Here is a 15,481-nt window from a genome sequence, read left to right on the forward strand (position 1 = left end):
CTATGTTTTGTGTTCTATGTTTTCTATTTCTATTGGTTTGGCCTGGTATGGTTCCCAATCAGAGGCAGCTGTCAATCGTTGTCTCTGATTGAGAACCATACTTAGGCAGCCTGTTTTCCCACTATGGGTTATGGGTAGTTGTTTTCTGTCTTTGTTTTAGTTACCAGACGGAACTGTTTCAGTTGTTCTTTTTGTTTACTTTGTAATGTAGTGTTCTGTTCAGTTTAATAAAATGACGAACACTTACCACGCTGCATATTGGTCCGATCCTTCCTACTCCTCCTCAGAAGAGGAGGAAAACCGTTACACCCACACATAACAAATCTGAAAATCAGCCATATACACAACAACTGTAATTTTGCACACAAGAAAGCACACAATGTTTGTATTTGAATTTGTATTTACTATGGATCCCCATTAGCCAAGGCAGCAGCTACTCTTCCTGGGGTCCAGTAAAATTAAGGGAGTTATACATTTTTAAATCCTTACAATACATTCATAACACATTAAGTGTTTGCCCTCAGGCCTCTACTCTATCACCACGTATCTATAACACAAAATCCATGTGTACATGTGTGTATAGTGTGTATGTTATCGTGTGTGTGTATGCATGTGTCTATGTCTGTGTTGCTTCACAGTTCCTGCTGTTCCATAAGGTGTATTTTTATCTGTTTTAAATCTAATTTTACTGCTGGCATGAGTTACTTGATGTGGAATAGAGTTCCATTTAGTCATGGCACTACAGTATGTAATACTGTACACCTTCCATAGTCTGTTCTGGACTTGGCACTATCGTCCTCAGTAATTTTCCATCCAGGTTGTCAGACCTTGTCAGGGCTTTTCATTGTTGATAGAAAATTATAATTTTTTCCCCCTTCTTCTACACTTACGTTAAGTTCAGGGAGTGACTTTTTATAATAAATAACACAAGGAACAAAACAAGACACACGAGCAGTGTACAGACATGAAACAGAACATAAACAATCAACGCCAAGGGAAAGACTTTTTCTTCTTCTATGAGGTTTAACGGAGGTTGGCATCCAATTTGTTGCATTACTGCCACATACTAGACTGGAGTACAACTCCATTATACTTTACTTGAAGAAGAAAAATGTACTAAATAAATACCCTACCATCTAACACTATACTCACTCATTTCAAAATATATTATATACTATAAAATAAAACGAACACCACCCTATGTATTTATTCCTACCTCATGCCATCACCCTGAACGGATGGGACATCACCACTTAACACACCCGGTAACTCTTCTGCTGTCAAGTCTCACACACCCAAATACCTCTCTGCAGCTGCCACCACAGCCTTCATTTTCTGAGACTTCCGATCCATCCCCGCAGTACAATTAATAACTATCGCTATAAATTATAACAATAGAATCCTACTGAAACATATTTCACTTTTTTCCCTATCCCTCTGAACTGGTATATATCTACTACTCTCATCACTCCTCCCCCTTAACCCATCTTCCTCTACTTTCTTCACTGCCTCAGCATATGACAACTAATGCACTACTCTAACCCTGGAAACCTCAACCTGCCTCTCTCGCACGGGACATTTCTGATCCCCAGCTCTATGGGCACCCCTACAATGAACACATTCCACTACTTTCCCCCATGCTACACATTCCTTTGTCTCATGCACTTCTGCACACTTCTCACACCTTGGACCCTCCCTCCTACACACTTCTGCCACATGCCCATAAGCTTGACACCTGTAACATCTTAATGAATCTTCTGTTTCCCCGCTCTCGCCTCCCTGTCGTCGCATCAAACGACGAGCATCACATACACCGGGAATCTTTGCCCTCAGCTGGTCAATGTTTTTATCTACTGCTTCCCAAGTTATCACTCCTTTCATTGGTGCCCTTTTCCTGAGAACGAAACAATTCACCTTTCTTGCCCCCATTCGTTTTATTTCAAGAGCATTCTTCCTTTCCCAACAGAAACACAAACAATTATCACTAGACCACTTCCAGTTACCTTCACCACATGACCCAACTATTTTTTCCCCAACTGTGAAACGACAAATGGATCAATGAAAAGGCAAGAGTGTTTTTCCATAAACTTTACTTCTACTGTCACAGACTCTTCTTCATTCTGATCCTCGGTAATACCTCGGTCTCTGATAACTTCACCACACCTACCACCTCTGATACTTCACTCTCATTTACTTCCATTTCTCCTCCTGTCTTCAGCTCCCTCTGCTTACACTTTCTACCATTCTTCTTTGACAAACCATCCCCCTTTTGTCCACCATTTTATCCGACTCAACTCACCCTCTTCTTCCCTCACTCTCTTAGACCTCTCTTTTTCCCTCCATTCCTCCTCCGTTTTCCATGTACACGTCTCCTTATGATAATACTGCCACTCCTTCCCTGACACCCATCTTGTACTTGCTTTCTCTTCAGACTCATCAGACCAGGTGAGTCTGATGAGGTGCTGATGCACGTAATGATAGTGACTAGTGTGCGGAATAATGACCAGCCTGACTACCTCAAGGGGAGTATACGTTACAGTACCCCCTCCCTGATGCGCGGCTCTAGCCACAGGACGCCGACTGGAGGGACGGTCCCAAGGACCAGCAACGGGCCGGCCACTTCTGCTGAGGCGCGGGAACCTGTCGAGCCGGCTGAGGTGCGGGTGTCTGCCTGATGAGCCGGCTGAGGCGCGGGAGCCTGCCGAGCCAACTGAGTCTTGTGAACATGACAAACCAGCTGAGGCATGGGAGCCTGACAAGCTAGATGAAGCAACCTCAGTAGACTCGCAACGGATGTTTGACTGGGCAAACGGGTCTTGTAAACCTGATGAGCCGGCTGAGGCATGGAAGCCTGACGAGCCAGCTGCTCCAGTAGCACCCGGACTTGACGTCACCTACATTCACAAAAAAACTAAAATTCCCTGATGCTCCCCTTTGGTGATGCATTATTCTGTAACGTGTACGCTGGGAGTTGGGAAGCAAGTTCAGGGAGCGACTTTTAATAAGAAATAACACAAGGACCAAAACAAGAAACACAAGTACAGTACAGACATGAAGCAACGGAACAGAAACAATAACGCGGGAAAGAACCAAAGGGAGTGGCATATATAGCGAAGGTAATCAGGGAGGTGATTGAGTCTGATGAGGCACTGATGCGCGTAATGAAGGTGACAGGTGTGCTTAATAACCAGCAGCCTGACGACCTTGAGAGCTTGTCTTTCAGAAATTGGTCAGATATACTTGGATGTGTAGTGTCAGCATTTGTTGCTGGCATGTGATACCTACGTTTGTTAATCTTGCCAATGAAAAAAATAAAATAAAAAATAAAATAATAATAATTAAAGTAGTTGGCAATATCAGTTAGTTTTGTGATAAATGAGCCATCTAATACAATGAATGATGGAGCGGAGTTAGCCTTTTTGCCCCAAATTTGATTTTATGTACTCCAAAGCTTTTTACTATCATTCTTTATGTCATTTATATTTGTTTCATAGTCTAGTTTCTTCTTTTTATTCAGTTTAGTCACATGATTTCTCAATTTGCAGTATGTTTGCCAATCGGTTGTACAGCCAGACCTTTTTGCCATCTCTTTTGCCTCATCCCTCTCAACCATACAGTTTTTCAATTCCTCATCAATCCACAGTGATTTAACAGTTTTTAAGTAATTTTCTTAATGGGTTCGTGCTTATTAGTAAGTGGAATAAGCAAATGAATAAATGTGTCAAGTGCAGCATCTGGTTGCTCCTCATTACACACCACGGACCAACACATATTCTTTACATCAACAACATAGGAATCCCTACAAAACGTATTGTATGACCTCTTATTCACAATATTAGGCCCAGCCTTTGAAACTTTGGTTTCCCTAGATATGGCAACTATATTGTGATCACTACATCCAATGGATTTGTGTACTGCTTTCAAACAAATGTCTGCAGCATTAGTAAAAATGTGATCAATACATGTTGATGAATTCATTCCTGTGCTGTGTGTAACTACCCTGGTAGGTTGATTGATAACCTGAACCAGGTTGCAGGCACTTACAGTTTCAAGCTTTCTCTTGAGTGGCCAGCCTGATGAAAGCCAGTCAACATTTAAGTCACCCAGAAAGTATACCTCTTTATAGATATCACATACATTATCAAGCATTTCACAGATGTTATCCAGATACTGATTGTTAGCACTTGGTGGTATGTAGCAGCTTCCCACCAGAATGGGCTTTAGGTGAGGCAGATAAACCTGTAGCCATATTACTTGAGTGGATCCCATCCTCCTTATAATACGAGATTTGTTTCCAGAAGGTATCAAAATTGTAAATAAATGTTACACCCAAGGGGCTGCAATAGTAGCCAGTTATGGAGAGCTAAAATTCTGCTGAACCGTTCAACGCCACGATTTAGGGAGGGCAGAGGGCCAGATGTTATGGGGCGTATTGTTGGTGTCAATTAGAGACCCAATCAGTTCTTTAAAATCCATCTTCAGCTGCTCTGAGCTGCCCTTCATAATGTAATTTGACCCCACATGAACCATGACAGGATCAGCCCCTGGTGACTAACTCACAGCCTCCAGAAGTAACCTGGTCATATCCTGAACTTTTGCCGTAGAAAAACACAGTCTTTGCCCCAGGTACAGATATATGCCTCAACATGGAACTCCCTATTGCTGACAAAGGCCCGTCATATATTTGAATATCACTGAGTGGGGACCCTTTGTTGTTCCTGGCTGTGGTTGCGATTTCACTTAGTAAGAACCAATATACCCTGTTTCTGCTGGTTCAGTTTTGGTTAGATCCAACAGGTCGTCAGGTGCAAGTGGCTAGGGTAATGGAGGTGCAGGTGCTTGTTGTGATGTTACTCTCGTGCTGTTGGTACTAGCCCCTGGCTCATCTCAATCTTGTTGGTCAGCAAGCAATGTGGGGGATGGGCGGGTATTACATTTGCTGCTTGGCTCCTCCACCTTGGTGGTCGGGCCAGCAGGCTGCTCGGCGAACTCAGCATCACACTCAACATGGTGGTCCTCAGTTTTTTTGCTATTTGCAGTGCCCAGCTATTTTCGGATGTCCATGCTGATTAACCAGCTATAATTATTCAGCTCGCCGCCACCAAACCTTAACGATGCTAGTAGCTTCTAGCTAGGTCTGTTGTTAGCTGTAGCTGTCTGACAACTTTTTTCCCTTTTTGTGAGAATTTTTTTTCTCCAATTTGACCCCGCTCTGAGTGGGATCCAATGAGCTTCCTAAAAACTAAAAAAGTTAATGAAGGTGGTACCTTATGACATTGGATGGCTAGGTGCCCAAACAGAATGCATTTTAGGATTTTAACTCCTAAATATTACATTATAAAATCCCTTCTTCCTTCCCCATCTTCAGATTATGAGCACACACCCGGTATAGCCTCTGTCCCATTCTACACTACTGGCAGGCCCGAAAATGCTACATTGGCAAAACCAGTGATTGCAATTCATATACCATTTGTTATGTTTATGAGGAAACAAAACTGAGGGGAGGGGCACAAATTCTATCTGAGGGGTCTCTGCCCGGCTTTGCCACCCTGTAGAGCCGGCTCTGCTTGTAGTGTTCTTGAATTCCCATTGTTTTTTGTTTTTTGGGGGGGAATAGGGTAGGTTGGTGACTATTTACCTTTTACCGTTTTATTTAGCCAGTTAAGTCTTATTTTATAAGTGTTCTTGGTACTCAACAATAACCTGGTTGTCTAGTGGGTCTATTTGATAGTATTGATTCAATCTCATTCTGTTGTTACTGTATAGTCAGCTGGTGTTTATTCTATGGTGTCCATACCTCACTCTGTTCCTTAGCAGCTCCTTAACTATGCTCCTCATTCCAGCATTAGGAGTAGCTAGCGTCAAAGTACTTCCACCAACTGAGGTTGATCTTTAAAGCTAATTTGTTTAAAGAATGCACAGTTTGGAAATAAAGCAAGTGCGTTAAAGGCAATAAGTTATATTTGATTTGCTCGTGCACAAAGGTAACAAATGGTTTGATGTAAATAAGACTAATCAAGGTGTTATAAAACTCTGTTGTGTGGGGACTCCCCAGTGGAGTAGTGGTCTAAGGCACTGCATCAGAGTGCTTGAGGCGTTACTACAGACCCGGGTTTGTTCCCGGGCTGTCACAACCAGCCGTGATTGGGAGTCACACAATTGGCCCAGCATCATCTGGGTTAGGGGGGCATTACTTGGCTCATCGCACTCTAGTGACTCCTTGTGGTGGGCCGGGGGCCTGCAGGCTGACCTCGGTTGTCAGTTGAACGGTGTTCCCTCCGACACATTGGTGTGGCTGACTTCGGAGGACGTGTGACTTGACCTTTGCCTCCCGAGCCTGTTGGGGAGTTGCAGCGATGAGACAAGATCAGAATTGTGGAGGAAAAGGGGGTAAAGGAAGTGTATGTGTATGTGTTTGCCCATTTGTGCGTACAGTGCCTTGCGAAAGTATTCGGCCCCCTTGAACTTTGCGACCTTTTGCCACATTTCAGGCTTCAAACATAAAGATATAAAACTGTATTTTTTTGTGAAGAATCAACAACAAGTGGGACACAATCATGAAGTGGAACGACATTTATTGGATATTTCAAACTTTTTTAACAAATCAAAAACTGAAAAATTGGGCGTGCAAAATTATTCAGCCCCCTTAAGTTAATACTTTGTAGCGCCACCTTTTGCTGCGATTACAGCTGTAAGTCGCTTGGGGTATGTCTCTATCCGTTTTGCACATCGAGAGACTGAATTTTTTTCCCATTCCTCCTTGCAAAACAGCTCGAGCTCAGTGAGGTTGGATGGAGAGCATTTGTGAACAGCAGTTTTCAGTTCTTTCCACAGATTCTCGATTGGATTCAGGTCTGGACTTTGACTTGGCCATTCTAACACCTGGATATGTTTATTATTGAACCATTCCATTGTAGATTTTGCTTTATGTTTTGGATCATTGTCTTGTTGGAAGACAAATCTCCGTCCCAGTCTCAGGTCTTTTGCAGACTCCATCAGGATTTCTTCCAGAATGGTCCTGTATATGGCTCCATCCATCTTCCCATCAATTTTAAACATCTTCCCTGTCCCTGCTGAAGAAAAGCAGGCCCAAACCATGATGCTGCCACCACCATGTTTGACAGTGGGGATGGTGTGTTCAGCTGTGTTGCTTTTACGCCAAACAAAACATTTTGCATTGTTGCCAAAAAGTTCAATTTTGGTTTCATCTGACCAGAGCACCTTCTTCCACATGTTTGGTGTGTCTCCCAGGTGGCTTGTGGCAAACTTTAAACGACACTTTTTATGGATATCTTTAAGAAATGTCTTTCTTCTTGCCACTCTTCCATAAAGGCCAGATTTGTGCAATATATGACTGATATTTGTCCTATGGACAGAGTCTCCCACCTCAGCTGTAGATCTCTGCAGTTCATCCAGAGTGATCATGGGCCTCTTGGCTGCATCTCTGATCAGTCTTCTCCTTGTATGAGCTGAAAGTTTAGAGGGACGGCCAGGTCTTGGTAGATTTGCAGTGGTCTGATACTCCTTCCATTTCAATATTATCGCTTGCACAGTGCTCCTTGGGATGTTTAAAGCTTGGGAAATATTTTTGTATCCAAATCCGGCTTTAAACTTCTTCACAACAGTATCTCGGACCTGCCTGGTGTGTTCCTTGTTCTTCATGATGCTCTCTGCGCTTTTAACGGACCTCTGAGACTATCACAGTGCAGGTGCATTTATACGGAGACTTGATTACACACAGGTGGATTGTATTTATCATCATTAGTCATTTAGGTCAACATTGGATCATTCAGAGATCCTCACTGAACTTCTGGAGAGAGTTTGCTGCACTGAAAGTAAAGGGGCTGAATAATTTTGCACGCCCAATTTTTCAGTTTTTGATTTGTTAAAAAAGTTTTAAATATCCAATAAATGTCATTCCACTTCATGATTGTGTCCCACTTGTTGTTGATTCTTCACAAAAAAAATACAGTTTTATATCTTTATGTTTGAAGCCTGAAATGTGGCAAAAAGTCGCAAAGTTCAAGGGGGCCGAATACTTTCGCAAGGCACTGTATGTGTGTGTCCTCTTTGTAAAGCAGTAGCAGCAGGGTTTGTCGGGTGTAGAGCGCTGAACCATAGTGCTCCCTCATCTGCCATGCTCTATTAATTCACTCTCTCTCTTTCAGGCTTTGCCCTTTGCTTCCCAAAAGCAACACTCCCACTCGCATTAGCTGTGAGCTTCCCTGTCTTTCCGAAACACTGCACTCTTTTACTCCCTTGCCTCTGTTCTGGTACTTCTGTCTCTTAAAAACCTCCTTTCCATGTCCATGCTTCACCTTAGTTTCCTCGAGTCTCACCAGCCCAGACCATAGTTCCCAAAGATTTAGGGATTGTGATCCACCTATCCCCCCTTCTAGTGACCCTCCACATTCTTAAACCAGTGTTTCCAAACTGTTACAGGACAAATACAGGACAAACTACAGTCTACTACATGCCAACTTCAATGTTGGCATGGCTTTTTTCCTGAGCATTTTTTTTCTTCTATTACAGCATATTGGATGACTCTCATTCATATTCCATTCACCTAGTTTGATGTAACAGCGATAGGTTTAGGCTACTACATCTTACTCACATTTTCCCTATACCCGTCATGCGGTTGTAACAACCTAGCCTACATAGGCTACATACCACAACATAGATGCACACAGGTCGAGAGACAAATTTGAGGTGACAGACCGTGACATGCAATAACGCCTTGCACACTGCCTGCATCTAGCTGATATATAGGACACATTCAGGTATGTTTATCCCCATTTTGTTCCGTTTGCTCCCATTTAAGAAACGTTTTTCAACAGAATCTGCAGAATGAATACACCCCTGATCACACGTAAACAGAGTTCACAGAGTACAGTCAGTAAGCAGTTACACCGGCCTGCAGTTACACCGGTGGCAATAAATTAGTAATACCAAAAACAAACCATGACTTGGAAAAGTTTGAGTGTTGTGTTGGAAAGTCATAGCCAGCTAGCTAACATAGCATCCCTCTGTTCGAGCAGGGCGTTTCAGCAGGCTAAACTAGCTAGCTGTATTTGCTAGCTAAGTAAGTGAAACTGAAAGTGAAAAAAAATGACACTCTCTCTCGCTCTATTTCCCTCTTGCCTCTCCTTAATTTAGGAAGAAATTAATTTGATCAAAACTGTTCATCTATTGTCTTTCTCTCTCTTTTTAGTCAACTACTCACCACATTTTATACACTGCATTGCTAGCTAGCTGTAGTTTATGCTTTCAGTCCTAGATTAATTCTCTGATCCTTTGATAGGGTGGACAACATGTCAGTTCATGTTGCAAGAGCTCTGATAGGCTGGAGGACGTCCTCTGGAAGTTGTCATAATTACTGTGTAAGTTTATGAAAGGCGGTGAGAATGATGAGCCTCCTAGGTTTTGTATTGAAGTTAATGTACCCAGAGGAGGACAGAAGCTAGCTGTCCTCGTGCTACACCGTGGTGCTACCATACAGAGTGCTGTTGAGGCTACTGTAGAATAAAAATGGTCTGTTTTAATCAGTTATTTGGTGATGTGATTATATTTAGTGTAGTTTTATTTAAGCAGCATGGTTGACTTTGTAAATGTTTTGGTCCTCCTCTTCCTCCTGTGAGGACCCTCCACTGGTGTGGGGATTTAGTTGTAGCTACAGTGCCAAAGTCAATAGCACACAGGGTAAATAGCAGCATAGTTGATAGGCTAACACACAAAGTCCCAGACTCTTTGTCAACTCTGCCAACGCTGTTTGCTTTGTGTAAGGACACTGCCAGCTCCCAGCACCTATCCTGCTTAAGTCAAGAACACAATACCACACTGACTTACTTGTGTTAATGACAGTGCAGATATCCTATTTGTTATTTAAAGTGATCTCTAAGGGAATGTTTCTCCACTTTACCCTCACCCTTCCTTCCACACTACATAGGAAATATTCTTATCTCAGATCCTGGAGATAGAAAAAGGGAATCCAGAGACTGAAAGCAAATATTTATGCTCTATTATTTATGCTCTATTAGGCCCGGTGGTTAAGCACACATATTGTTCTGGACTAGACTAGAGGAAGCTAACAGAGTTGTGCATGGGTGTACATGTTTGAATCATTAGGAATCGTTTCTTGTCTGCTCTCTGCCCATAGGTCAACTGAAGCTGTCATTCATCCCAGAGGATGGACTCCTTATCGTTCATGGTGAGTACCAGGAGGTTCTGACTAGAGTGCGTACAGCTACGACAGATAGTCTTATTTTTCATAACAGGTTAGGAAAATGTATGCAGCAGGTTAGGATAATTAAAGGGGCAGGTTAGGAGACTTAGGTTAAGATTAGGAAAAGGGTTAGGGTTAGCTGAAGTGCTCTTCTAACCTGCTAAAAGTCACTTTTGGTCGTTGCTGTACTCCCTCTAGTCACAAACGTACTAGGATATCATCCTCCAATCAGCAGGCTCTATGTTGTCACCTCCTCCACAGACATACAGTATAAACAGTTGTCTTCTTTAAACAATGTTTAATGGGTTTAATAGTGTGCAACTTATATGGTAGGTTATTTAATATACATTTCATTCGTAGAATATAGAATACAAATTGGGCTTAGTATGACAATTGTGAATTTCTTTATGTGTATCTTAGTGGTGTTTCTGAATGGTTTCTGTCTTTCTTTCCAGCTATTTTGCATTGGCATCTAGCTCTCCTCTCTCTCTGTTTCTGTGTTTTCCCTTGTGTTGCTGTGGTGGAAAGCCCCTCAGCAGCCTGAAGGGAAAACACAAAGGGAACATGTCAACCCAGCTCAAGTCAGAAGCCAGACTGTGTGTGTGTTTGTGCTGCCTCTGTCAGACACATGGACACGCACACACACACACACACACACACAGAGCTGTTTAAGCTCTCAGAACTTAGGCCTTGAGTAATTCAGTACTCTGTCTGCCCGCCTCGCTAAACTGGGCAGCAGATAGGAAACACAAACCATTTTTTCGAGGTGAAACATTTTGTTTCAGGCCACAACTCCTGTTAAGTTTCTTGGTTGTCTCCCACACGCCTCTCACCTTTCAGACGCCTTTTCTTGCAATCGCACACACACAAACACAAACACACAGGCACCCATGCACACGCATACGCACATATACACAGTGACAGCATTGCTTTGAAGCGGGATCGATGGGTTTGAAGTCTCACTGGGTTTCCAGAACATATCTCCTCAACGTAATGTGTCCCCAGCTATACTGTGATCTTTCTGATATGAAAGGGGTTAATTCTACTTCTCCCGTTGCCCTAACCTCTCACCATACATGTGTACAATATGTTCACTGAATAACAGAGCAGCCAGGTCACCCGGGATACAAGTCAGTATTAGACATTCTTCCATGTCTGAGGACGTCGGGAGATGACGTGGAAACTGGCCACTAGGGGCAACAGTGAGAGCTGTTACCCTCAAGTAGGTTTTGTTTTTGCTGGTGTTGTGGATGGGTGTAAGCATCTGCCTCTGATTCCAAAGGTTGCAAGTTTGAAAACAACAAGAGAATGTTGTTTTATAAATTTTTGTTTCAAGCCTATCCCAAACCTTAACCCTTACCTTAACCATTCGGAGTTAACGCCTAACCTCTAGAATTTGGAGTCAATGCCTGAACTTAACCCTAACCTTAAACATTCTGAGTTACAGTTTTTCTCAGTCGCTTTGGTGCATTTCTTAGATCAAAAGTGCAATTCTTGATACTACTTGTACAAATTCCAAATCATCTAGTCACTTGTGCACATCATTAAAGCCACAATCAACAGTTTCACAGGGAATAAATTCAAATTGATGAAGAAGCAATACTCCAAGCCACAACTCCATACTACTTGTCAGACATAGTGAACTGATACTGTATACTGGTTGTTGGGGTGGGATTGGCATGGGGTGTGGGGGGTCCGTTGGTGGCTTTTGACCATTTATTGGATACATCATGTCTTACTCAATTGTAGGAAGATGTTTGGTGTAAATCAGATGTTATGTACTATATTGATTAAATATTATGTGAATCATATAAATCCAAATGGCTAATTTGGGTGCAATCAATTAGCTTAATTTCTCAGAGATCAAATAACATTTCAACAAAATAATGTTTCAGGAATGCTAATCTTACCTGTATCTGTTTCTAACTACAGAAACAATTTAAGAACAATCTGTAATGGTGGGTGTCATGGCTTGCTGAAATGACAGTACATGGAATGACTCTATTGGAAAAGAACATAATTGGTTAGTTTGTCAGTGCACAAACCGATTGCCAAACACTTCTCCACCTTTATAGTATGTGTGTGTGTGTGCGTGTGTGTGTGTGTGTGCGTGCGTGCGTGCGTGTGTGTGTGCGTGTGTGTGTGGCGTGCATGCGTGCGTGCGTGCGTGCGTGCGTGCGTGCGTGCGTGCGTGTGTGTGTGTGTGTGTGTGTGTGTGTGTGTGAGAGAGAGAGAAAGAGGAATACAAATAAAGAGTGTGAGTGACAGTACGTGTCTAAAAACGGGATATAAAACCTGCACTCTTCCACGACACACCACTCCGATTTTCTCCCTCTGTCTTTAAGGCAATGTGTCTCTAAGGATAACAGTTTTTAAATCCCTATTATCTCAGACACAGAGCCTGTTAAATAAGTCAACAGTACCAGTGCCAGTTCAGCACTACTCTCACACCTCAGCATATTTAGCACAGTACCTGTCTGCAATACTACACCTACAGTTCCAACACTGTGGCTGGCACATTTTATAACAGGGTGCAAAATATGACACAACAACATGGAATCTCCCTACTGCTCATATTTTCCCTATAGGAAACATGATGAGGTTGTGATGATTTAATGATGATGACCCTGTTGCTTATCAGATAACAGTTAATGTTATTGTCTGTGTGGCCCGCTCTGGGTGGGATACAGTTTGTATGAGTACCCCTGGGTGTGGTACTATGAGCGAAAAGTGGGGTGTTGTGTGCTTTATCATCCCCATCGGCATCTGTGTGAACTAGAATTGTCTGGGTGGGGTGCAGTAGCGTTGATGATTAAACCCGTGTATCACAGCAGGGGTAAGGAATTCAATTGCTAGCCAATGGACAAGATTGCTGCCCATGAGGAAGAGAACCATATAATTTGACCATGGATTTAATTGATCTATTTCTCTCTCTCTCTCTCTCTCTCTCTCTCTCTCTCTCTCTCTCTCTCTCTCTCTCTCTCTCTCTCTCTCTCTCTCTGTCTGTCAGTCTGCAGGAGGAGTGGGCTGCTGGGGTGTATGAGTTTTGGAATGCGTTCCCTCATGGACCCACAGAAGGTGAGTTTGTTGTTCTTCATACATTCTACTCTCCACTGTAACCCTTCACATACCACTGTAACCCTCTACATACCACTGTAACCCTCTACAAACCACTGTAACCTTCCACATACCACTGTAACCCTTCACATACCACTGTAACCCTCTACAAACCACTGTAACCCTCTACAAACCACTGTAACCCTCTACATACCACTGTAACCCTTCACATACCACTGTAACCCTCCACATACCACTGTAACCCTCTACATACCACTGTAACCCTTCACATACCAATGTAACCCTCTACATACCACTGTAACCCTCTACAAATCCCTGTAACCTTCCACATACCACTGTAACCCTTCACATACCACTGTAACCCTCCACATACCACTGTAACCCTCTACATACCACTGTAACCTTCTACACACCACTGTAACCCTCTACATACCACTGTAACCCTCTAAATACCACTGTAACCCTCCACATACCACTGTAACCCTTCACATACCACTGTAACCCTCTACATACCACTGTAACCCTCTACAAACCACTGTAACCTCCCACATACCACTGTAACCCTCCACATACCACTGTAACCCTTCACATACCACTGTAACCCTCTACATACCACTATAACCCTCTAAATACCACTGTAACCCTCCACTTACCACTGTAACCCTCTACATACCACTGTAACCCTCTACATACCACTGTAACCTTCTACACACCACTGTAACCATCAACATACCACTGTAACCCTCCACATACCAATCTAACCATCCACATACCACCGTAACCCTCTAAATACCACTGTAACCCTCCACATACCACTGTAACCCTCTACATACCACTGTAACCTTCCACCTTCCACATACCACTGTAACCTTCAACATACCACTGTAACCCTTCACATACCACTGTAACCCTCCACATACCACTGTAATCCTCTACATACCACTGTAACCCTTCACATACCACTGTAACCCTCCACATACCACTGTAACCCTCTACATACCACTGTAACCCTCTACACACCACTGTAACCCTCCACATACCACTGTAACCCTCTACATACCACTGTAACCCTCCACATACCAATGTAACCATCCACATACCACCGTAACCCTCTAAATACCACTGTAACCTTCCACATACCACTGTAACCTTCAACATACCACTGTAACCCTTCACATACCACTGTAACCCTCCACATACCACTGTAATCCTCTACATACCACTGTAACCTTTCACATACTACTGTAACCCTCTACATACCACTGTAATCCTCTACATACCACTGTAATCCTCTACATACGACTGTAACCCTCCACATACCACTGTAACCCTCTACACACCACTGTAACCCTCTACATACCACTGTAACCCTCTACATACCACTGTAACCCTCTACATACCACTGTAACCTTCTACACACCACTGTAACCCTCTACATACCACTGTAACCCTCTACATACCACTGTAACCCTCTACATACCGCTGTAACCCTCTACATACCACTGTAAACCTCTACATACCACTGTAACCCTCCACACACCACTGTAACCCTTCAGTCCTCACTCCACCTTAGTATAAAAGGGTCACTCAGTAATTATCTTTCTCCCTCTCTCTGAGTGTGTGTGTGTGTCTCGGACCATGGAAATAACTGTTTAGTCCAGAGTGAGTGAGCAGCCGTGGCCACAGGAAACAACCATGGGGCCTTGGGTGTTACAACACATCACTACTGCCCTCAGAAAGCCTACTTTACCTCAATCCCTCTAGTCTAGTGGTACAGCCATATTCGTCTATGGCTACAGCACATTTACAGTACTGCAGTTCTTCTGGTGTCTCTGTGCAACTGGGTCTTGGACTTCTTGATGGACTTACACCAAGAGGTGAAGGTACGCAACAACACCTCCTCCACGCTGATTGTCAACACGGAGGCCACACAGTGGTTCAGCCGCCTCCTGTACTCCTAGGAAAAGAACCTCCCCCTCAAAGTCAACAAAACGAAGGAGCTGATTGTGGACTACAAGAAACGGCAGAGAGAGCACGCCCATGCCCACATCCACATGGACACACCCCCATCCACATCGACATGCCCCCATCCACATCGACAGGGTCACAGTGGAGAGGGTCCTTGGTGTGCACATCAATGAGGACCTGAAATGGTCCCTTCACACAGACAGTGACAAGAAG

Source organism: Oncorhynchus mykiss, chromosome 5 (genome assembly GCF_057628025.1).
Source record: "Oncorhynchus mykiss isolate SJ-2025 chromosome 5, ASM5762802v1, whole genome shotgun sequence".
Classification (NCBI taxonomy): Eukaryota; Metazoa; Chordata; class Actinopteri; order Salmoniformes; family Salmonidae; genus Oncorhynchus; species Oncorhynchus mykiss.